The sequence below is a fragment of the Camelus ferus genome, chromosome 6 (assembly GCF_009834535.1).
Source record: "Camelus ferus isolate YT-003-E chromosome 6, BCGSAC_Cfer_1.0, whole genome shotgun sequence".
NCBI classification, from domain to species: domain Eukaryota; kingdom Metazoa; phylum Chordata; class Mammalia; order Artiodactyla; family Camelidae; genus Camelus; species Camelus ferus.
Genome location: NC_045701.1, coordinates 33,172,552 through 33,198,283, shown reverse-complemented (window position 1 = coordinate 33,198,283; position 25,732 = coordinate 33,172,552). Strand labels below are relative to the sequence as shown.

The 25,732-nt window shown below is 44.0% G+C and overlaps 1 protein-coding gene across 4 annotated transcripts in view; it reads left to right on the top strand.

Annotated features, from left to right (window-relative positions):
- The first annotated feature begins 4,085 nt into the window (after window positions 1-4,085).
- STXBP6 (syntaxin binding protein 6) overlaps window positions 4,086-25,732 on the top strand; it is a 222,443-nt gene continuing 200,796 nt past the window's right edge. The window contains exon 1 of one of the 4 annotated variants that reach the window (XM_032481800.1): window positions 4,086-4,391. The gene's annotated coding sequence lies outside the window, so the exon portion shown is untranslated. Of the gene's footprint in view, window positions 4,392-4,795; window positions 4,935-25,732 lie in introns of those variants that run through there. The other 3 variants (XM_032481801.1, XM_032481802.1, XM_032481803.1) reach the window with 3 other exon arrangements.

Sequence of the window (25,732 nt, the reverse complement as noted above, 5' to 3'; positions counted from 1 at the left end):
GTAGGAAACTGAATGGTATTCCAGGCAACTTAAAGGAAAGATGCTTCCAGGTCTAAAAACAATGACCAAGTTTTGGTTGATTAAACCATGTAAAATTGCCAATATTCAAGTGACTGTGACCAACAAAAATGGCGGTTTCACATGGACCAAGCTACAAGTTGACAAATCAAAACATCCTGAGTTTCCTACCTGAAGTCACATCATTGGAATGAAGAATGTGGAGCGCTATTAGCTATGCTGCGTAGAAGGATAAAAAAAAAAAATACAGACTTTACTAGACTTGAAGACACTCTGTGATTGCTGATGCTGCACCACAAGTGATGCTGTTAAAAATAGTGATGCTATAATGCACAGCTCCCTAGATGAAGCTCTCTCTATGTCAATTCATTCCTTATTTAGACAGCACCTCCTTCTACAGCCCTGGGCAACCTAGGACACCTAAATCCGTGGGTCTTTTAGGTTGAAGTTGACAGTGGGCATTATGGGTTTCAGGAGAACTCTAGGTTTTTCTTGCACCACTCAGTGTTCAGAAGGAGGGCTTCACACACGTGATCTAGTGTCTCTCTGGCCATGAGTTTACTTGGGCCACAAGAAAAAACTGCTTTTATGGTTTCCTTTTCTATTCTGTAATGTAATAGTAATTTAAAAGCCTGTAATTTGGCATCTAGATGAACTATATAAGATATTTTTCAGGTCTATAGATTCATGATTAGACTTTAAGGAAGAAAACCCAGCTATTCTTATTCTCATGCTCACAGGCTATTTCCATAATTATATGCAAGAAACTGGCAACAATAGTAGTTCTTGGGGAGAGAAACTTACTTTTTCTCTTTACTGAGCTTTTTTTGCATTGGGCTTTTATTCAATATCATATATGATTTACTACTACTAATAAAATAATTTAAAAACAAGTACAATTAAAACTTTAAGTAGACAAAGCATTTTACTTGTAAAAGCACAGAGCCTCTCCCTTTATAAATGTTTACATCCTGTTCTTCTTGCTCTTCTGTACAACCTTATCATTGTTGTGACTTTTAAAAATAATTCTTAGGAACTGTGGGAGGTGGAACAGAGATACAGAAGATTCTGATGATCGAAACTGCTATTTATTCTGAAAATATTTGTAATTACCTGTTATATGATAGGTCCTGGGCTAGGTACTTCCTTCTTTCCATGATTTCTGGAAGGCTTCTTGTGTAAACACCCAAGCAATTTTTTTTTAAGAGTTCTTCATGCTTAAAATACTTCCCATAGATAAGTGGCACTCTGTTTTTCATGAATGCAGCAACCAATGAGCTCACCTGCAGGGAACATCAGGCAGGGCACTGAGGGAAGTCCCAGCTGTTAGAGGCAGAGACAGCACTGATGACTTGCAGGTGAGATAGAGGATAGTCATGTGTGTGTTTCTGTGTTTGTGTGTTTGTGTGTGTGGTGGGGGGAATCATTCTGAGCTAGATCTGCAACACTGAGAAAATAAAAAAGAGGAAGATATTAAAAAGGAAGGTGGAAGGGAGGTGGCAATAGAAACTAGTACAGGGACAATTTTTTTTCCTTCCAGTTTTATTGAAATATAATTGGCATACAACACTGTACAAGTTTCAGTGGTATCGCATTAACGATTTGACTTACATACATCATGAAATGATTATCACAGTAAGTTTAGTGAACATCCATCTCATATAGATATAAAATTCCTTTTGATAAGAACTCTTAGGATTTACTGTCTTAGCTTTCATATATAACATATAGCAGTGTTAATTATATTTATCATGTTATACATTATATACCTAGTACTTATTTATCTTATAACTGGAAATTTGCACTTTTTGACTGCCTTCATCCAATTCCCATATCCCCTATCCCTGGCCTCTGGTAACCACAAATCTGATCTCTTTTTTCTATGAGTTTATTTGTTTGTTTGTTTTCGATGTATAATTGACCTATAACACTATGTTAGTTCCTGTTACACAGCATAGTGATTCGCTATTTCTATATATTTCAAAATGATCACCGTAAGTCTAGTCACCATCTGTCACCATACAAATATACTAGTTATCAACTATATTCCCCACACTGTACATTTCATACCTGTGACTCATTTATTTTGCCACTAGAAGGAATTTTGTACCTCTTAATCTCCCTCATCTATTTCTTTCTCTACAGGAATATTTTAATTCACAAAAATGTTGAATTACTCAAAAGCTGATTCCGAAGATTTGTAAACAGAATCTTGAACACACTGAAAGAGCTTGCCACTGAAGGCAATTTTGTAAAGCCATAGAACTTCCTTGTTTAAATTTCAGATAGAGGAGGTGTAGATAAGAACACTGCCTTATATTCGCTTAAATTCTCAGAGTTTTCAAAGCCCTTAGACATACATTGCTGCTCTGAATCCGTACAAAAATGCTGTGAGAATTGTTTTCCATTTCACAGATGAGGAAAGTGCAGCTTAAAAGTGGGGTCTCTTGCCCATGGAAACCTGGCAGAAAATGGCTGAGGCTTAGGCCCAGAGGCCCTCCTGCTGGCCCCAAGCTACCCTGCCTCGAGCCTCTCCAGAAACAAGCAGAGCTCATGTGAATGTATTAGGGAAATCTCTCTGATTTTCATAAAACCACAACAGTGACTATGCCTAGGTAGGCATCCCTATTCCTCCCATTCTTTCCCTCCAAGCCACCTTCCCGGGTCTGCAGCTCAGCCATCTTCCTAGAGTTCCATTCCACAGTTTGGATTATGCCTCGCTCTTCCCCCAGTATCTTTGCTAGCTCTGCACAGCCTACAAAATCAAGCTCAGGCTCCACAAATTGGCAACCAAGTCCTCTGCGTCAGCCCCCATCCACTACTCCACCCCTCCTTCCCACTTCAGCATGATGTTTCTTGCCCTTTATAGCTAGTCAAGCGGAGCAGTATACCACCATTTAATGCCCCATCAGGCCTGGGTTAGGATGAGGCGGGCCTTAAAATTTAACAGGACATCAAAGAACTCAATAATCAAGATAAATCTTTCAATGCAATATTTAAAAAATTAATGCCCTACATGAAAAATATCAAAATTTAAAATACAGACAGTGTCGGTCATATTACTCGTTTTTCCCTTTCCCCTCCCCCAGACTTCAACATGTCTCAGCAGAGTACTGTTAAGGAACCTACAGAGACTTTCCACTTGGGTACTTTTATTAATGATGTTTATCCAGAGTCAGTTCTCACACCCCTTTCCACATCAGTAACTTAGTTTCTTTTCTTGAATACCTCAGCATTTATCTGTAGCCCTCTTCTGTCTGGAAAATCTATTTTCCTTAGTAACTGGCCGTACTTCGATGGCAATCTGAATCATCTTGGACTCTTGCCAGCGCTTTCCCAAACCACCATGGGCACTCAGTTCCTCTTTGCTAAAAGAACGCAGAAATCATAATCCTCAAATTGGCTGGCTGCGGGTTGAGCAGAGAAAGAACTTAGATAGATTTCGTTTGGTCTAGAGTTTTTAAAAAACTGAATTTGTTATCAAGACTTAAAAGTCGGGATATTTCACAGGAAAAAAATCGAAATCTCTGTTATGTATTGGAAAATCAGAAAATCTAGCCAAAGCAGGCCCAGATTCTTCCACGACACCAATAGGAATTTAGAGCCCAGCGCTCTCTGCCTTCAGAGTTCTCTCCAGTTCGCTGCCTCCTACCCGTTTCACTCACTTACATTGCCGGCCAGACCCTATTAGCTCTGTTAGTTTGCGACCCTAGGCAATGAAGAAACGAGTACATGGGATAAAACCCTTGTGCTGGGTCCACTTGTCTCTCCGGGAGAATAAATGTTTCCTCCTTCTCCTTTCCAATACAGTCTTGCAGAGAGGCTCGCAGAAGCAGCTCATCTGTCTAACACAAACTTCCCCCAACCCGTGAAACTTGCAAAGCCCTCCGCACACTGTTTCTCCCCTGCCCTTTGCTCCAGGGTCCTCTCCCCGGCATCAGCCCTCCCCCCCACCCCTTCCCTACCGCGGGCGCTCGGGAGCCTGGGGCGGGTCCCGGCCCCCAGCTCAGTGATTGCCCCGGGCCGGGGCGCTCGGGCTCGCCCACGGCGGCACTGGGCATGCTCAGAGGCGGCCGCGGAGGCAGCTTCGCTTCTCAGGCGCTCGCACTCGGCGGCGGGCGGGCGCGCGGCTGCAGCTGGAGCTCCAGCGCCCGGAGTTGGAGTTGCCGGGAGTTTCCCCTCAACCCCTCCCTCCTCGCGCGTCGCAGCGGGAGCCGGCGCGGGAGCCGCGGGCGGCGGCCAGCCAGCACACGGGCCGGCCGAGCCTTGTCCGGAGCCCGGAGCCCCGCGCGGGGCAGCTCCCGGGGAGGAGCCTCGCCGGCTGGGACGCGTGCCGCGCACTGGCACTGCCGGGGCACCAACTGGGCTACACGGTACGGCCGGGGCGTGAGGAGCCAGGCGGGTGAGGCAAAAGCCAGGCCAGGGTTTGGGGGGGGGTGCGGCTTCAGCGGCCGCGGCAACTGGGGCGCCCGGCGCTGGGTCTGATGCGGGCAGCTAGGTCAGGGACCCCGCTACGGGGCCGGGGGAGTAGGCAGGCACCCAGAGAGATGCTTTCAACTTGGCGGGCGCCGGGAGAGGGGGCTGTGCGTCCGCGCGCAGCTGCTTTGTGTGCGCCTAGAGGGACTCGGGTCCCTGGTTCTCCCCAAACCTGGGACCCGGTGTGCGGGCAGGGCTGGGCAAGCCGCAGAGTGGAGCAGTTTCCTCTGAGAAAGTTGAGGATGGAGCCCTTCTTTCTTGACTGTCCCTGCGGTTGGGTGGGTCCCCAGGGTGCCTTCCCGAGGACCCCGGTGTGGAGGAACTGAGTGGGTCGCTGCGCCCCTGGGCTGAGTTCCTCCACCCCCGGCTGAAATTCACGGATCACCCAGATCTTCGCTTCGCTGGCGTCTTCTAGGAAAAGCATTCCTGCCAAAACTGAGGTAGGCTGTCCGAGCGGGCATGGCTCCCCGACTCCCGGACGTTTAGCTGGGCGACGCCTCCTCTCCAACCTCTGATGTGGCCAAGGGCGCGGGGTTCCAAGTTAGTGTTTATGATGCGCACACATGGCAGGGAACGTGGGAGTAGGTGGATGGCCCGAGTTTTCCTCCAGCCTTTTCTCAGGTTTACAACAGCCCACCAACCCCAACCCCTTCATCTTCGCAAAGGACGTACGTAACCTGGAGGAAGAATCAGGTGGAGAGTTTGGGCTGGCCTACTGCTCCTTAGGAGAGGATGCCAGGGTTGTATCTGGCTTGGGCTCCAGCCCCAGGACTTCATAACAGACCCTCTCCTCTGTCTATTATTCTTCCTCAGGGACTGGGTGGGAAGAAATAGGGGCAGTGGGTCCATAAGAATTTCCACTTCATCCTACTATCTCCTAAGATTGTGTTCCAGGCGACCCCAGGACCCTGGAACTGGCATTGGATGGATTAGGAGAGTGTGGAGGATGCTGACGCTTTCTCCCCGCTCCACGTTTTTCACTTCTTGTTTTGAGTTTTGGGGTTTTGCCTGCACACGAGTCAGAGCTGCTGTCATAACCTGGGGGGTGGAGGAGCTTCAGCCTGGCAATGAGCCGCTGTTCGCCTCCGAGGCTGCTAGTGGGAATTGGTCCAGAAATGATTATGCAGGCTAGAAATATGCCTCTTTTTTCCCCCTCTTTTGGCTGAACACCTTGGCTGTTGGGTTTATGTGTTAAGTTCTTAAAGGGGAACCCACACACTGCTCAAGTGCCATGTTTTAGGGGCTCGTCATTTCTGCTGCGCGCTTTTCTCTTTGCTTTTTCCTGGGGGTTAATCAGCTTTGGGGCAGATTTCCAGGTGCGGAAATCACTGAGTGTCCGGTTTTAGACTGAGATAGACCTGAGGTCAAGTTTCAGGTTTACAGCCAGATTACTATGCTGATGGACAAATTGTTAGACACTATGAACTTCAGTTTTCTCTCCTGTCAGTTGGGGATAATAGTGACCTTATCCCCTTGCATTGCAGGGTTGTTGTGAGACTCGGGGGAGATAATGGCCATGAAAAGGGCTAAGAAAACTTTAAAAGCACCTTTCATGTCTTACTGTGGCTGTGCTCTTGACTCAGTTTTTTTGAATTAACTAATTCTTTTGATTACAACAAGATACCTAAGTCTTCTCCCTTCTACCCACTCCTCACCAAAAGGTTTGGTTTCGCAGTCTTTGAAAGGAGCTCTTTGTCTTCTTTTTTTCTCTTCCCTTAAATCCATCTCTCTTTTGATTTTAAGAGTTGAAGCTCTAGTCCTCTTATTTATCTGAAGGAAGCAGTGTGGTGTAGATTAGGAGATGGGGGTGGGGCGGGGTGCCTTATCAATGTGCAGAGTCCTGGGCCCCAGAATTGAAATGTTAGTAAGGCCCAGTCTGAGATCCAAGGTTGATGAAGGAGTTAGCAGACCCTGAGCCAGAGCTCTGGCTTGATCTGTAATAGTGACCTTGGACTAAGGACTCAATCCCTCATCAGTGGAATCAGTCTGTGTGATTAAGGGCCAGTGCTGATCAGAGGCAAGAACAGGTGAGGATGCCTCTCACTCAGTTAATAAGGGTTTAATCAGGCTCCTGAGCCCCTCGCCCCCCAGGTGCTGCATCTTTCCTAATCCTAGGGCAGTGGTTCTTGAACGGGCGCATCAGAGTCACATGGAGGGCTTGTTAAACCACAGATAGCTGGCTGCACTGCCTGAGCCTTTGATTCTCTGGGTCTAGGATGCGGGGGCGGGGGGTGTCCAAGAATTTGCATCTTTAACTAGTTCCAGCTGATGCCAGTGCTGCCAAGCTAGGGACCACGCCTATAGAGTCACTGACTTCGGGGGTGAGAGAGAGAGAGATGAGGTTTGTTCTGAAATGCCGTTATTTTAATATTTCTTGTTATAGAGACAGGTTTTTTCTAGGGCATTTTAGGAACTTGCCGAAAGCATTTTGTATTTCTGATACTTGTGCCATTTCCCATCATCCAGCTTAAAGAATTCTGATTCCTCTTCAGATGAATGAATTTTACACAAAAGAAAGTTCCCCCTTCTCTTCATACTGTAAAATACTTAGCCATGGCGTCCAGGTCACTCTGGGTTAGCCTGAACTTGGTGACTCTGATTGATAAATCCAACAGCTACCCTATTTACTTTCTCTGGGGGTCACAGACATTTGTGGAGAGGAGGTTGCAGAAAGTTCTGGCAGCTTGAACCTTAAGACTGGAGAACAGGTAAATCACTTATGAGCACATTTAAAAAGAATTTGCAATGTGGTATCTTCTCTGAAGGGACAGCTTACCCAGGTCTTGGAGGGAGGTGACAGATGTCCTGTGGTGATCAGACCTGCTTAAGGCCTTCCATCCTTCTGGAGGGTGGTGGTGTTGGCAGTGACTGAGAGAGACCCTCTCCTACTCTCCCCCTAATTTCAGGGGCAGCTGTGCAGTAGCTTCGCTATTCTGTATAATCGAGCTTATAATCAAGCACTGTTTGGGCGCAACCCCATCTTAAACCTTTCTCCTTGCCCCCTAAGCCACAGTCCTGGGCTGACAGCTTGCCATGACTTAAGAAGGCCTAGGTTGTGGCCTTGAATTTTAGCTGCTTTGTATCAGAGAGCCTTTCGGGAACCCGCTGGAATCTGAGGGTTCCTGAGATGACATCGAAGGGCAAGAATAAGGTTTGTGTCGCACCCAAGTGGACTGTGTATCCGAGGAGGTCAGCACTTTAACTAGTTCTTGTGTTGTCGTGCCAGATGGGGTCCCAGCGGACCGTCAGGCTTTATCTCAGCTTTCCATTTGTGCTTTGTTTCAGTTTTAAAATGATTAGCACTAGAGAAGCCTATCAGTAGATCAGAGACCTATTCAAAAGCTCAAGTGTACCACTTAGTGTTTCAGGAGATAAAACCGCAAGGTCTATGCTGGCCTTCCTGACCATAATCAGCATTCGGTGGAGAAACAACCTTGCGCTTGCAATTCCTGAGATTCACTAGCTAATTTAAATGCTTTCTCCCACTTAACTTGAGTAGGGAACATTTCTGTTTCAAAATTATTTTCCGTAACTTTATGTTTTGGGTGTTACCCCTACTTTTCGCTGGTGGGATTTTTTTCCCAAGTGGACGAAGCTTCTTTCCTTGCCTGGGGTTCACTTTTCTCAGCGCGTGACTGCTTGATTCTCTTTGCTCCCTAGGGAAAGTCTGTTGTGAGATGGTCATTTTGATACTTTATTTCTCTTTGATCACCAGGGCCTGTTGTTACTGAGTCAGAGAGAGTCCTGGTTCCTTCCTAGAGGGTGCTTTTAAACGAACACTCAGTTTACGTGGCCCTAACTCAATTCTAAGATACATTTTTTTTTCTTTTCATGCTTCGTCGTTTTCTAATTTCAGAAATCCAGGTAGGTCTTAAAGATTCTGAACTCATTTAATGTATAGTTTCTTCTTTCTCTTTCTGTAACCTATGGCATCTTAACAGTGACTTCCAATTAATGGCATCCTAAAACAAAGCAAGTTTGGTTCCTTACCCTGGTAGAAAATATGGTTTCTGCTGTCCAGCTGATAGAATTGAGCAGCAACAGAATTAGCTCAGCAGTTCCCAGAATATTCGGAAGAACGCTGTTGGGTGGATGTTAACAGGTGTGCTCTTGTAACGGGCAAATCACTTGGGGAGCATGCCTAATGTTTTTCCCTCCCTTAGAGATTCTCAACACATGCATCATATAAAAGACTCCGAGGAGTACTGCAGTCAGCGGTATCAACCACAGAAAACTTGGTTATATTTATTCAACTAAACGTTTCCCAGGACATTTTTGAGGTTATGTGTGTATCTTCCAAGAGCCCATTTCCTGCAGCATCACATTCCAGCAGCGCTAATGTGTTGTTTAACACCGTCTACGGGTGGGTTGGTTCCCCTTGGTATATCCCTAAAACAGAGGGGCATTCATAAAATATGGATGTTAATTGGTGAATTGGTGGTGAACTCTGTAGGTGATTTCTGATAACTTCAGAGTAGAGAGAAACCATTTTAAGCTGTGGTGGCCGAGGAAGTCTCCATGGAGGGGCTAGACTCTGAAGAGGTTGGAAACGATGGGTGGCACTTTTGTGGAGAGGAGAAGGGGTGTTTTAGGTTGGTGGCGTTAGGGAGCATGAGTGCGAAGTCCTTGAGCCTACGTGTAAATGCTTGGCAGAGCACGGAAGAAAAGGGCCGTGCCTAGCATGGAGCGAGACCAAGTGAATCTGTGGTGCTGGTGAGAAAACCTGTCATTAAGTTCCTTCTTGATTCTGTAAATTCACCAAAGTAACAGAGGCGTTCTAGTGACCCCAGGAGAGCTCACTGTGGATAGAGAGGAGGGGAGGCACAGGCTTAGGTTGAAAGCAAGGAGGGGGTACATGGGACAGAAAGGGAGAGGGAAATGTTCCTAAGCTTTTTGAGGATAGTGGCTTCAGGCACAGAGGGATTAATTCAGATGTAAGTCCCGCTGGAGAATATTGGATATTTGGAGGAAGAACTTTCCAGGAAGAGGGGGTCTTGACTTGGGTTTCACAAAGAAGCAAAAAGAAAGAACTTTTCCAACTCAACAACAAAAAGGCAAACAATCCAATTTAGAAAGGGGCAAAGGATTTAAATGTACATTTTTTTTTCCAGATAAGATACACAAATGGCCAATAAGCAGATGAAAAGATGCTCAACATTATTAGTCACTGGGGAAATGCAAATCAAAACCTCAACAAGATACCACTTCACACGCATCAGGATGGCTGTGATTAAAAGGACATAGATAACAAGTACTGGTGAGGATGTGGAGAGATCAGAACCCTCCTACATTAGCTTGTTGATGGGAATGTAAAATAGTGCAGCCACTTTGGAAAACAGGCAGTTCCTCAAAATGGTAAACACTGAAGTACCTCATGAACAATTACACTCCTCAGTATATTCCCAAGAGAACAGAAAACCTGTCCACACAGGCCCTTGTACACAAATGTTCATAACAGCATTATTCATAATAGCCCAAAAGTGGACACAACCCAAATGTTCACTAGCCGATGAATGGATAAACAAAATGTGTACTCATACAATGGAGTACCATTCAGCCTTAAAAAGTAATGACATTTGATTTATGCTGCAACACAGATGAGCCTTGAAAATATGCTCTATGAAAAAAAGCCAGACACAAAAGGCCACATATTGCATGATTCCACTATGAAATGTCCGGAATGGGCAAGTCCACAGTGACAGAAGGTACATCAGTAATGGCCAGGGACCAGGGAGAGGGAGGGGTGGGAGTGACTGTTGAGGGGTGTGGAGTTTCTTTCTGGGGTGATAAAAATATTCTGGGATCATTGTACAACTTTGTGACCACATTAAAACTACTGAATTGTACACTTGAAAAGGGTGAATTTTATAGTGTGTGAATTTCTTAATTAGAAGGAAGCTGCAAGAAGGCCAGTTGGGTGAGACGAAAGGAGAGTAAGAAAGTGATGAGAGTGATGCAGGAAGAGGCTAGAGTTTCAGGCCAAACTTTCTGCTCTTGGGCAGAAAACACAGTTCTAGATAATTCCTTTCTCCTTGTTTGTCTTTGGGTCTTCTAGGATTTTACTGTTACTCTTTCATCTCAAAGTCCTTCCTCTGAATTAAAAGGGTTATGTTCTAAGTTGCTCCTGAATCAGTGAGATGGTTTTCATGGCAAATACCTTGTGATCTTCACAATGAAGTGTGTTTCTAGATTTCCCTCTGGAGACTAATTCCGTATTTAGGCTTCCTTGTTGTGGTCCACCAGAGGGCAATGGGCAGTGCTGACCATCCGGACAGCTTGTTCTTAGCTCCTCCCCATTAAGATTTAATTGTAGTAGCCTTTTTGTTTGTTCGTTTTAATTTTTTCTTAATAGGAGTATAGTTGATTTGCAATATTGTGTTAGTTTCTGGTGTACACCATAGTGATTCAGTCATACATATATATATTCTTTTTCATATTCTTTTCTATTGTGGCTTATTACAGGATATTGTGCTATACTGTATGACTTTGTTGTTTATTTTATATATAGTGGTTTGTATCTGCAAATCTCAAACTCCTAATTTATTCTTCCCCTACCGCCTTTCCACTTTGGTAACCATAAGTTTTCTGTGAGTCTATTTCTGTTCTGTAAATAAGCTCATTTGTATCATTTTTTAGATTCCACACATAAGTGATGTATGATATTTGTCTTTCTCTCTCTGACTGACTTCACTTAGTATGATAATCTCTAGTTTCATCCAAGTTGCTGCAAATGGCACTATTTCATTCTTTTTTATGGCTGAGTAATATTCAATTGTGCATATATATATATATATACATATATACATATATATATATGTGTGTATATATATACCACATCTTCATTTCCAGTTATCTATCTATGGAGATTTAGGTTGCTTCCATGTTTTGGCTGTTGTAAATAGTGCTGCCGTGAACATTGGGGTGCTTGTATCCTTTTGAATTAGTTTCCTCCAGATATATGCTGAATCATATGGCAACTCAATTTTTAGTGTTTTAAGGAGCTTCTATACTGTTTTCCATAGTGGCTGCACCAGTTTGACTGTGGTAGACATTTTAGTGTCATCTTCTAAGCGGTTAGAACCGTGTCAATACTGCCCTTAAAAAAAAAATCTCTGACTGTATTAAACACGGTTCATGTGATACTTTACACTACACAATCACCAATGTATTTGCCTCTAAATCATGATGCTAAATGAGGTTTAAGACCACTGAAGCTGGAGTGGTTGTTCCCCTCTGTAGACTGTTTCTACCTCTTTAAGAGTGGTGGCTGTGCTTCTCAAACCCATGGATGAGAAGCACCTGGGGATCTTGTTAAGGGGCTGATTCTGATTGAGTAGAACTGGGTTGGGGCAGGGATTCTGCTCTTAGAACAAGCTCGCACTGATGCGGCTGCTGCCAGACTGAGGACCACTCTGCGTGGAAGCTGATCCAGTGTGAAGATGGCAGTGGGGTGAGCAAGCTGACTGTGAAATGTGGCTCCACCATTCAAGGAGGACTTGGGGCAAGGTAACTAGCAACCAAGCCATGGTTTTCTTATCTGTGAGGTCAGAGTGAGACCTAGTTTGTAGAAAAGTGCTCAACACGATGCACCTGGAGTGCTAAATGTTTCGCCTTCTTCCCACAGTGCTGAGAATTCCATGGTTAGGACTAAGGAAAGAATATATAGAAGAAAGCCAAGGGCTTCAAGGAAGTTTCTGATTTGTGTAGGTGGGGTTGAGGTAGAGGGAGAGGTTGTAGGGAAAGGGGTATGAATTCTAGTCCTCAGAACAGCGTTAATTGGCTTCCTGGTTTTCAGATGACCAGTGGTTTTGGTCAGGTCACTGTGCGGGCCTCAGCTGAGTCCGGATCACTTTCAGTCCAGGTGTTGGGTCTTGACTCTGCTTTCATGAAATAGGTTTCTTTTTGACCAGAAGGGCGCCCCGGGGCTGCTCAGTTGGTGCTAAGCTTCCTTGGTGTGGTGGTCTCAGCCCATCCTTGCCTGGCCGTCTTTCCCCTTCACTGATGTTTATCTCTCACAAAGATGGCAGGAAATAAAGGGATCCCAAGATGCACTCCATAGAGCTTCAGTCATAGCATGAGTGAACGTTTCTGGGGACCAAGTTGAGAATGTTTGCTCTGTGTTGGCTTTAGAAAATCTAGGTGTTTCATAAGTTTATTTTCTGTGAGTCTCTTAAACTCTGGAAAGATTCAGTTGAATTAGGTGAATGGGGAACAGCCAAAGAGGAGGAACTGGGAACTAAATCCTGGCACTGGCTGTAATTCTCCCGCCTAGAGCCTGGGTCGCTGCCCTCACCAAGCCTCAGTTTCCTCTCTTGCTCTCTGGGACCAGTCCCTGCCGGCTGGCCTGCCTCCTGGGCTGGGTTTGAAGCTCAAATAAATAGCACCTGTGAGAGCATTTGCGCTTTAGGAATGGTGGGCTGCCGTAAGCATGGACCGCCACTCTGCAGTGCTGGCATAGGTGATGGCATCCTCTCAGGGTTACACGAAGTGTGTGGTGGCCTGTTAACTTTTGTTCTTTCTCCTTTGTCATCATCCGAAGGGGGAGAAATAAGAGATTGTGTTTATGTTTCGGTTAAGTTGATGGAGCCTTTGCACTTTCCTCTGGGGGGTGGGGGAATGACTCGCAAATAGTTTGTCAGATTTTTAACAAAACCACAAGTGCTGTAAAATCAAACCAGTTTCCCGTCTTCACAGCCTAAACTTCATCGCTTTCCTCAGGGTGCTCATTTCACCTGTGAGGCCCTGTGTCACCTTGTTTGACTGTGGGGTGCACTGGCAGGGGTGGGTCTTTCTTGCCTGGTGGCTCCGAAGAAGAGGGGCTTGTTCACTGTGTCACAGGGCCAGGGCCTGAGCGTCCAAACTGATGCTGCACCAACATCAAGTAATCAGAGGCAAGATGCCGGGTTGAAGCCTGGTACCCCGGGCCTCGCCGGCACGGCACTGCCCTTCCCGAAGGTGGAAGCGGGAACGATCTGATTTCTGAGGCAAGTGAATATGTGTGTTCTCCTGGCGTCACCTTTCACGAGCACTGTTGGTCAGAGAGGTTGTAGAGCACCAAGCTGGTCTTTTGTTTCTCGACTGTGCGGGAATAATGTGGCCTCATAGTCTCAAGTGACAGGCAGCACTATCTAGTGGTTAAGAAGTGAATATTATTCTTGAAGAACTGAAGCTACCCCGTCATTAAGCAGCAGTAAGGAAGCTGACCTGCTGCTGAGAAGGAGCTAGGTGTGTAAAGCTGGGTGTTCCTGAAGTACGTCCTTTTAAAATGAAATCCTTATGCAACTGTAACAATAGTTGGGGGAAAAAAAACTCCATTGGAGGTAGAAATTTGGTGCTTATATAAAGAGCTCAGTGCTCATAAAGTAGACATTTCTCCCAATTTCACCCACAGAAAATGAGACTTTTCCTTTTGAATCAGATCCTTCACTGACATTGCCAGCCACACACACCCAGGTCTGTCTGGAGGTTGATTTTTAAAAGTGGAACAGGGAAAGCTTGAACTTGTTGATGACCAGCCTTGCTGTCAAACCCCACTCAACCGTGAACCCCTCCAAAGGCGGGCTCTTCATTTTTCTATCTCCAAGGCCTCGCATGTCTGGTGTATGGGGAGAATCAATAAAAATACGTTGCGCTGGACAGCCGCTTTCTTCTGGGATTCCCCTTCCCATCTGGTCTGTTCCGTTTTCACTTCAGTATATTCTTTGGATAACATCTCCCTAGAGGTGATTATGTGCTCCCATAGTACATTGTTCTAAGTGCTTTATGGATACTGGTTCCTTTCATCCTCCCAGCCACTCTCAGAGCTCTGTACTGTTACTTATCCCTATTTTACAGTTGGAAAAACTGAGGCAGAGAGAGGTCACGTGGCTTGTGTCAGGTCCGGCAGCTGCCATCTCGCAGAGCTGGGAGGGACCTGGGTCCCTGCTCTGATGGACAAGACGAGCTTCAGTAGACTCCCCTCCCTGCTCAGAGCTCCAGTGTTGCCCTTCTCTTCCACCCTCTGGCTTTCCTGAAAGCTGCAGAGAAATGAGGGCAAGACATATCTCTCCATCGTCCTTTCTCCCTACCTCCTTTGTCCCCTGCCCCATGCCCTTTTCTGCCTGCTCCCAAGTTCCAGGAAACTGTGACCCCAAATTTGGAAATAGAGTAACAGGCACAGCACATGGCTCATGGGGATAGGCCCAGCCTGGGGGGAGGCCATTCACACAGGAATGGACTCTATCCCCTGGGCAAGGCTATGCCCTCTAGCCCTGAGTCTCAGTTTATCAAGTGACAGGCAGTGTGAGCTGGGTCTAGTGCCTCTTAAATCTTGAGGTGCACATACATCACCTGGGCATCCTGTGAAGGCACAGATTCTGATTCACTGGATTTGGGGTGGGGCCTGGGATTCTGCCCATCTCACAGCTTCCAGGATTCTGAGGCTGCCGGTGCTTGGCCCCAGGCCCTAAAGAAACCCTGAGTTAGGGTGAGGCCAAGACTGCTTTCCCAAGCACTACCTTGCCTCATCAGGCCTACTTCCTAACCTGGGACCCAGAGGGGACCTAAGACATTTAGAGAGAGACTCACCAAGAACCTGGAAGTCCCCTGAAGACAGAAGCTTCAGAGAGAATGAGGACATAACTGGGAGTCAAGGAAATTTGATGCTTCCAAAATGAAGCGTGGGTGTCATTTCCAAATGTAAGCTGAAAAGCCCTCTCTTTCTGGTGGAAAGCTTATTACGGAGTGGCTCCCGTGATGCAGCTGTGAGAACGCAGACTACAATAACTCCAGTTGGAGCTTCAATGAAATTTCACAAAGAACCTATGCTTCGGCCCCTGAAAGTAACTCCCCGGAGCTCCTCAGAGCCTCCCTGCGTCTCCTCCAGTTCTCCCTGCTTTCCAGCTGCATCTGCTGTGATTACGTGCTCCTGTCCTAGGAACCAACGTCGGAACACCAACTGTCCATACAAATACGAAGTGCTCTCATCGTATCTCTGGTTCTATCTTTTTTAGGGGGGAGGTAACTCGGTTTATTTATTTATGTATTTTAAATGGAGGTACTGGGGATTGAACCCAGGACCTCGTGCATGCTAAGCACACACTCTCCCACTGAGCTGTAGCCTCCCCTTCATTGTACCTCATCTAAGTCTCATAATTACCCAGCTGTTTTTATCCATGAATATTGAGACCTGGGGAGTCAGACTCCCTCGGAACCACAGGCTCACAAGTGCAGGCACGAGAGGGGAGCGTGACCTGGTGTCTACTGCTCTTTATACTGGCCGTGACTGCTTAAATAAGTTTATGCCAGTAGATCATTAAATCAGTTTGCCCTCTTTGGCTTTGCACAGGAGGAGACATCTTGGTGGTTATACTTTTATTTTAAAAATTATTTTTTTAAAATGTAACATCTAGAAACAAGCACATATTACATGGATACAGTAATAGTGAATTTCCGTTCCCTGAACACATCCGTTAAGTCTTAACACAGGTCAAGAGAGGGAGAGCCGCGAGCAGCCCGGAATCCCCCCTTCTGCCTGTACTTTCCCGTTACTTCCTCCTCAGGAGCACCATCCTGACTTCTAAGACTATAGAGCACCTTTGCCTGCTTTTGAGATTTATATAAATACACTCATACTTTTGTATTCTTTTATGTCTGACTTCTTTCCTTCAACGTTATGAGATTCATCCCCCTTGTGCATGCAGCAGTAGCTGGATTATATTCCATTGTATAAACATATCACAATAACCGATTATGGACCTTGGGATTGTTTCCAGTTTTTGGCTATTATGAATAGTGCTGCTGTGAACAATATGTTTTTGTACACATAGGTATGCATTTCTGGGGTGTGTGTGTGTGTGTGTGTGTGTAATTCCTGGGTCCTTTGATGTGAATATGTTCACCTTTAGTAACGGCAGCTTAGTCTAACATGTGTTCCCGTCTGGTGTGAGTGAGAGTTCCGTTACTTCACATCCTTGCCAATACTTAGTTTGGTAAGTCATTTCAATTTTAGCTGTTCTGATGTTCATATGGAGGTCTCTCATTTCGGTTGTAATTTGTATTTCCCTTATCACCATTTGAAGCTCCGTGTCTTTGCACTTGAATATCCTCTTTTGTCAAGTGCCTGTTTGCGTCTCTTGCCTAATTTTCAATTGTGTTGTTTGTTTTACTTTTGAAAACAAAGTGAAATCATCTATGAAAAAATCCTTGAAATCTGTAATGATGGGAGTCACCTGTCAGTGAGATCAGTTTATATTCTCAGACATTTTTTTTGGAGATCCCTCCCTGCAGGAGGCACAGCAGGATGAGGTGGGCCAAGCATATGCAGAGGCATAAAACCTTTAGTTGGGAACTTGCTGAAAAGTTGGGAAGCCCCAGAGTCTGTGGCTCAGGGCGACTGTAAGGTGGTAAGATAACCTGAAAGCTTAAAAGTACTTCACATCTAAATGTTTGCCTTTTATGGGCAGTCACTCTGGAAGATTGTAGACCGACTCCAAAAGTATTGCCGAAAACATTTTTGGAATTGCTTTGAGTATATCGCTGTGGATATTTTTAGTGGCTTTCCAGATGCCCTTCGAGCATGTATTTGATTTGGGGAAATAGCAAAAGACATCTCAGAACCCAGTGCTGTGAATAAGGAGGAGGCTTTGTGGGTGACTGAAAAAACAAAACGTTCTATCTAAGGCTTGCCTAGAAGGGGCTGAAAGATTAGCCTGACTTTCACGAATTCTTTTCATTTTTACAGTCACCTCTGAAGTGCTTACTGTTGTGAGTGTTCACACTTTGTAGATGAAAAGTCAGAGATGTGGGAAGAGAGCGAGCGTGACTGAGGAGGCAGGCTCAGCTCTGCTTACCCCAGGGCCACGAGTGCCATTCCCTTTCCCCACCCAGCCTCGCCTCTGATAAGTGTTGAAGGAATCACAAAATTGTTGCCTCCAGAGAACCACGTGCTGATGGCAGAGGTCTGGTTTCCACCCTGTCCTGTTGCAGACCCTGGAATCTGGGTGGGTCCTTGCCTGGTAGGGATCTGGGGGGAGGAGAACCCAGAGTCAGGCTTCAGGGGGCTTGTTTTTTTCCAAACATGATTTCTGAGGCCCTGCTGCTCTGGGCAGCGGTGGAGGGCCTTTCCGTGTCCCGCCCCACGTCCTGCCAGGACTGACAGTCTGACCTGCAGGCTTTGCTCTGCTCTTTCTTCCTTGTTGTGGGCTAACAGCCACCCAGGAAAGACGTGTTCATGGATATTGATTGTCACCATTGGAGACTTGATTCTGTGAGCACTTTTAGAAAATCTGATTGGAGGAGGCAGAATATGGCTGAGTTCTTTATTATTTATTCATTCCTGTTTTTTTTTTTTAATTGAAGTATAGTCAATTTGTAATGTAATTTCTGGTGTATGGCATAGTGATTCGTTTATACATATATTCCTTTTTGTATTCTTTTTCATGATAGGGTATTAAAAGATATTGAATATAGTTCCCTGTACTATACAGTAGGACCTTGTTGTTTATCTGTTTTATATATAGTAGTGTGTATCTGCAAATCCCAAACTCCCAATTTATCCCTTCCCACCTCCTTTCCCCCTGGTAATCATAAGTTTATTTTCTATGTCTGTGAGCCTGTCTGTCTTGTAAATAAGTTCATTTGTGCCCCCCCCCTTTTTTTTTAAGATTCCACATATAAGTAATATCATAGGGTATTTTTCTTTCTCTTTCTGACTTAGTATGACGATCTGGAGGTCCATCCATGTTGCTAAAATGGCATTACTTTATTCTTTTTTATGCCCGAGTAGCAATCCCACTCCTGGGCATATATCTGGAGGAGACAATTTCAAAAAGATACAAGCACCCTAGTATTCATAGCAGCACTATTTAAAAAAGCCAAGAGGTGGAAACAACCTAAGTGTCCACCAACAGATGACTGGATAAAGAAGATGTGGTATATATTTTTATACGATCCTGATCTTGAGAGAAAATCACCCACTAGTTTTCTCCGACACAGAGTGGATTGGTGGCTTTGGTGTCTAGTCAAGACCTTCAGAGATTACTCCCTGAAAAGAGTGCTCTGGGCATGGTGCTTTCAGATAAGCACTGGGGCATCCAGCCAGCCCTGAGATGTGAAGGGTCTGGGAGAGACACAGAAATACACTTGGCCATCCCAGAGGCTTGTTCTCACCCTTCCTGACCCTCGGACCCCAGTGAGCCAGCCCCGCCCACTGAGCTGGGAGTGCTGTCTAGAAGCTGCGTGCGTGCAACGTGGAAGCTGCTGCTGATTTTTCTTGCTCGGAGCTGTAGCAGAGAAGCCTCCGGGCTCCTCTTGAGACTATAGAGCAGAATGGCTTCTTCGGTTGGTGGTTTCTTTATTCTTAGCACCTTACATCCTGCTCAGCCTTGGTTTTCAGGGCACAGCCCTGGGCTGTGGGTAACCAGATAACCAAACCATTCCCTAAAACAGATTAGAATTTTATTTCATTCATACTCACAGTTTTCCCCAGATAAAATGAGGGCTCTGAGAAAAACTGTGAGGACGTTTTAATGAACAACCCCCCCCCCCCCCGTAAGGCACTCATTTTCCTACCACATTTAATTCCTACAGAGCATTCTAGAGCAGGTGTGAAGAGCCAGGTGTCGCTAAGGCGCGCTCGGCCCCAGTGCCTGTGAGAACCTGACTGGGCCTCTTTCCGTGCTTTCCTAGCAGATTACACGATCCCATGCGCATGTGTGGCTTGAACACCTCAGATTTGGACCTGGCCAGGGGACACCTGAACGTACTAGTCACCTCCTGCCAAAAGAAAGGAACTTATAAATGGTGCTTTGTATTTGAAATTTTCTAGGGCACTGAGTAAACACAAGATATACACTGTGATAGGAGGAGTAAAAAGTTCCGCCACGTCTTTATTTTTCAAGTGGGTGTAACTGGATGACTAGTTCCTGGATGTGTAACGAGGATGTAGGTCATGGTCCGGCTGTTGTCTCCGGCAGCTCTCACCTGTGTTATCTTAGAGGTGCTCTCACCTGTGTTATCTTAGAGGTGCAAGTGTCTAAAGTTCTTTTTATCCTCAGAAGTTTTCCTCGAAGTTTTTTTGTTTTAATTGGTTTGGTTTGGTTTTGTCTTAAGAAGCCTCTTGTTTTGGGAATAAGGTGCTCACTTCAATGAATACCTGAGGCTTCCTCAATACTGGATGTTACAGATGAGGACCCCAAGGCTGTGCATTTCTAGCGTGAATCGGTAGTAAACCTGGGACTCTTAATTCCAGCCCTTTGTTCCTCAACTCACTGTGATTTTCTAGAACTTTAAAATACTTCTAAGATTCTTTTCTTTCAAATCTAACTTTCAGTTTAAGGTCATTCTCTCCTAGAAGTTGGTTCCTTGCTTTATGGTAACCAAAGCTTTAAATTGGTCTGTACAAGGGGAGAACCAAGCAATGACTTTGTCTTGTTCCCAAATTAATATAACAACTTGTAGCTCTGTGAGTAATATTTACTGAATTCAACAGTATTTATATGTATGAGTAAATGATTTTGAAGTGTCCCCATATTTTATGAGTTCTGGCCAAATTTCCACTTGGAGGAGATTGTATTTGTGTTGAAACACACTGTCCTTCCTCCAGTCAACCTTGTCATTATGTAGGGCGAGTCCTTGGAATCATCAGTTTTCACTCTGAGTTTGTGTAGGAAGTCAGGATGTGTTTAATTGTCATATAGGGTGTCAGGAAATTCTCATAACAGTTAATTTAAATCCACTTTAATTAAAAATAACACCTTATATAGCAACAGAATTTCCTTTTTTCTTTTGAAGAGGGATGGGAGGCCACAAATCAGACGAGGAATGGAGAACACATGGGGATTATTGCTCTAAAGGCCCAGGAGGCGCAGTTAAGAACCCACCAGCGCTGCCAGTCCTCACTGTGACCCGGCGCTTAGGAGGCTATTGATGCTCTCTGTAACTGGTGATCTGTGATCTACCTATTTCTCTTTAAAATCTGTCTATTTAAAATCAGTTCTCTCCTCTCCTGCCCAGCTCCGTAAGCATTTCTTTCTTTTCTGGGCTGACCTTGGAGCTGACCCTCAGGATGAAGAACCTTTGATGGAACAGCATCCTATCCTTGACTCAAGGTCTCAGAGTCATGATTAACTGGCAGATACTGGCTTCAAAAAATAAAAATGAAAGCAAGACAGTAGTACTTAGAATCCACAGAACTTAGGGTAAGAATAAAGGAGCTAAGAAGAGAGCTGGAAAGAGATGGCCAGGCTCTCCTGGAGGGTCGATGAGCACCGTGGCTTCCCTTGCCCCTGGCTGCCCTGACTCCTCCCTTTTCCCCATAGGGCAGGCCACTGTCTTGGGTGCTGAGCTCAGACAGGTGCAGAAGTCTGGTCTTGGTGGACTGGGACGTGTTTGACCTTTGCTTCTCCATTGGCCGGCTCCATCCTTCTTTCCCGGCTTTCTCTCTCCATTGTCATTTGATACTATTCTGAATGATATGAAGTACCCCAGTAGCATCATTCATTTTCATTCTTTAGTCTTTAAAATGCCTTTCTCCTCCTGTCCATCATATATCTTTGCAATCATTCTTCAGACACCACCTGTTTGACACCTTCTGTGACCACAGAACTTATACCCTGGGGCAGAGTTGGTCTGTGCTGCTTCTATGCCATGTAGACTGAACATCTGAGGGATGGGACTGTGACTTGCACATCTTGTATCTTCAGCATGGTGCCTGGTATGTGATAGGTACCCAAAAGGGGATAGATGGATGGGGCACATTCAAAGAGAACTTCTAAGAAGGAATAGAGAACACATTGTTTAGCTGGGATATATGAGAAAAGCATTAGGTGTGAACAGGGGAGTTGTTTCTGCTATATACATAATGAAAAAGACGTATATATAGTAGGGGATAGAAGTGTGTGCTATGGAGAATGAACTGTGCCATTATTTTCAGAATAGAAACCAAGTAATTGGCAAGAGATGACATTGCAGTCATCTGGCTTTCCTTCTTAAAAGCTCTGGGATCTTTATTGAAAGATCCAGTTTCTTAGGTGTAAAATGAGATGATAGCCTATAAGGTAGGTTATTTTATTAATGCAAGGAACAGTTGAGACTTTGAAAGGGCTCAACACCCTGCCTTGTGTGTTGTGAAGGCTCAGTGGGGTAAATAGTAGCTCTGGCTGTTACTGCCTGCCGCTGGTGTGTGACAGAATTGAGATGCCCACTGTAAATGTTCTGAGGCAGCATTCCCTCCCTCCCTGAAATAAGAAATTTAGATTCATAGGTCACCACAATACGGTGTCCAGGTGGTAGGATTCATTGGAAATGGGATTATGTAATCTTTCCTCTTTCTGCTTATTTAATACTTTTTTTAAGAAAGGAAAGCACTTGGTTCTAAAGCAAATTTTTCATGCAAGGCATTAATGGGAGTCTTTCTGGTTGTTTAAAATATATATATGTGTGTGTGTGTATGTATATATTTATAATATTTGCAAAAAGTATAATTCTTTCTTCCCTGCAGCTCTGGAGAGCAGGTGGCATGCACTGCTGTTTCTATTTCAATACAGAAGCAAGTTGTGTTGGTCTGGGACAGCTTGATTTTGGCTTCTGAGTGTCATTGTTTGTATGTGTACATTTCTGCCCCCACAGTTGGAGAACCATTTAGAAATCAGTGGCGGGAGTTCCTAATGGTCTTTATTCACACAGTCGTTCATGCATTTCCTGCACTGGGTATCACTGCTTTCTCCCACCTGGTCCTTCAGTGCTGGGTCTGGCAATTATTACTGTTTTTTTTTTTTTTTTCACTTAATGTTCTAAGAACATCTCCAGTTGCCAGTGATGAAGACTATTTGCGTGTACCTCTGAACCCCTTCTTCTCAGAACATTTTGTAGCCTCTCTGTGGCTGTTTGGGTGCGTGGCCACTTTTATTTGTTGCCTAAACACAGGTCAGTCCTGCCGTAGTGAATTTCTGAGCAAATGAGAAAATGGATATGAAGGAGCCATGGACACCAATCAGGTGAGGTGGACTCCCCATCCTCGCTCTCTAATTCCGAAATCCCAACTGCTCTGAAAGCTCTTGTAACCCATTTGGTAATAGCTCTCCTGAACAAGAGGCTGTTTATAGTCTTCATTTAGCTCAGTCAGGGGGGTAATTTGTAAGCTTTGCTGCAGAAGTATTACTGTGTTTGAGTACGGGGTCCTGACCTACAGCCCACGGGGAGTGAAAGGTACATATTACATTTCCAAAATGTCAGCATGTTTGCATTCCCAGATATTTCTGGCCATAAGGGATTTGGATAAGAGATGTGTACCTACAGTATTTTTATTAGGGCCTCTAAGCATTTTTTTCATTGACAGCCTTCCCTTGAGATTCTTTCCTTGGTACCATCTTTATGTGTTATGCAAATGAGGATCTCCCTTGCCAGTCGCTCCAGGAACATTTACTGAGCTGCTTGCTGTAGACTGGCTTGGTGCGAGGAATGGAGAAGGAGGCAGCATTGGCTCTCCTTGCCCTGGAGAAGCTCGAGATTCATAATGATGTGGAAGGTGGTATATGAGCCAGGCTGTGGAGTCCTGGGTGTGGTAGGAAAATCACAGCCAGAAACTTCCCCAAGAATGCAAAGGTAGAGAAATGTGGAAGAGAATGTGATCAGAAAGCAGTTGTGTCCTTGCTGTGGTCTTTGAAAAGTAAAGCCAGAAACCTATAATGAAAAAGAATATGAAAACAAATGTATGTGTATATATATATATATATATATATATGACTGAAACATTATGCTATACACCAGAAATCGACACATTATAACTGACTATACTTCAAAAAAAAAAAAAAAAAAAAAGTAGAGACAGATGGGGCTGGAGAGGAGTCAGTTTTTGAAGAGCCTTATCTACCAAGCTAAATGGTTAAGAATTTATCCTTTGGCAGTAAAGAGTCATTAAACCTGGGAATGAACTATTGGGTTTGCATTTTAGAAAGAGCCCTCTGACTTTAGCTTAAGGGACTCCCAAAAAGAAGTCATTGAAATATTCTGGGCAATAGGACATTTTACTACTCCTAAAATACTTTACATACTATAGTATTGGATGGTTTGCAAAAGATTTCCTCTAGCCTTAATTTCTTTTGCAGTTGCCTTGAGGGATGGTTAGGGAATAATTAAGGAAATGTTTCAAGAAGTGACTTGCCCAAGGTCATATCCAGCAACTGGCTACACCGACTCTCCTGATTCTATATCCATCCCTGCTTGAATGTGATGCTAAAACGTTTTAGTATATTGTCTGGTTATTGAGCATACTTAAGGTAACCTTGCCACCTGCATATCTTTTATATTTATACTTAATTAGACTGTTGCCCCTTGAGGATTTCCAGTATTAAATTTGATGTGCCCTTGGCACAGCGATAGGCTCACTGCAGGCACCACCAAGAATTTGCTAAACTGTTTCTCCTCCTCCAGAGCCAGCATAGCCTTAGGAAGAAGGAACCTTTATGAGGACAGAGGGACTGTCATTTTTCTTGTTGTGTATCTCACCATGTGTATTTAGTAGGCAGTTTCTATGTTTAAGACACAGCATTAGGTATTGTGGGGGATACAAAATGCAAAACAATTAGATTTAAAAATTTAAAATGTCACAAATTAAGCCTATTCTGTCTTATTCGGATCTCACACCAAATTTCTTGGCTTTTTGTAGCAAATCTTTTTTTAAAGGATGTTAAGTGTTGAAATCAGAAGACTTCTTGCACAGACTGATTAGAACTATTAGGCTTACCCCTTTGCTTTGCAAGAAGTAGGTAGAACGTGGCACCTTTCCAAATGGTTATTTTTGAAGCAAAGAAACAAACAAAATCATTAAATAGGCATATTTTATTATAAAAGAATGAAAGTCTTATCTTAACTAGATACCCAGTAATATCCCCTCACAAGTGAATATCGTCTTGTGATTCATGCTTAAAATTAATAGTCAACTGTAAGTTTTGTGTCAGCCCTACCGAGTTAGCTGTGAAATGAATGATGTAATCTTTTGCTTACACACCTGGCATATATTACTCTTTATGTTTGAAGTCTTTCCCAGGCTGTCTAGGAGTTAGAGAAAAGTCAAGGCCTTAATTATTCCATCTTAGAATCCATGTTAATTTAAAAGCATTTTGAGTTGACTCAGTTCTGATTTCCTTTACCACCTTTGTATCAGAAAAGCATTGGGAGCCCCAGAAGAAATTTTCAAGATCATTCAGACCTAGGGGCTAAACTCAGGGAAAGACAGATTAGGAAACTGATCCTATGGGTTCAAATCTATTCTTCATCTTACTAATTAAAAATTCAAGCAGGTGTCTGAGCCTCTGGTTCCTTATCTGAAAAGTGAGGCTTATGATAATGTTTTTCAAAGATTCTAAGATGTACTTTTTTTTTTTGAAGTATAGTTGCTTTACAATGTTGTATTAGCTTCTGGTGTGCAGCATAGTGATTCAGTTATATATATATATATATACACATTCTTTTTCATATTATTTTTCATTATAGGTTGTTATAAGCTATTGAATATAGTTCCCTGTGCTATACGTATATAATAAGATCTTGTTGTTTAACTATTTTTTATATAGTAGTTTGTATCTGCTAATCCCAAACTCCTAATTTATTCCTTCTCCCCTTTCCCTTTGGTAACCTAATAAGTTTTCTTTTTTTTTCTGTTTGTGAGTCTGTTTCTGTTTTGTAAATAATGTTATTTGTGTCATTTAAAAAAATTCCACATGTAAGTGATATCATATGGTATTTGTCTTTCTCTGTCTGACTTACTTAAGTTAGTATCATAATCTTGAGGCCCCTCCATGTTGCTGCAAATGGCGTTATTTCATTCTTTTTTATGGCCGAATAGTATTCCATTGTCTTTATATACCACAACTTCTTTATCCAGTCATCTGTCAATGGACATTTAGGTTGCTTCCATGTCTTGGCTATTGTAAATAGTGATGCTAGGAACACTGGGGTGCATAAGACATACATTTTTATTTGAAAACAAGATGCATTTCATAGTGCATTATATGTGTGGTTTACTTTGTGGTGTTTTTGTTTAATACAGTAGTGCATAAAATGGTGCATCTTACAGTCAGTGATTTCTTAGATCTGGTGAAATATGGTAATAATTTTCCTTACCAACCTCCTGGGTTGTTGTCAGGATCAAATCGGTTATGTTTGCTAGACAACTACAGCTGTGTTAACAAACATGCAAGCAAGAGCACCTTTCAAGGTCCCTTGACAATTTTCCTGCCTTTGTTAGTTATGATATTTT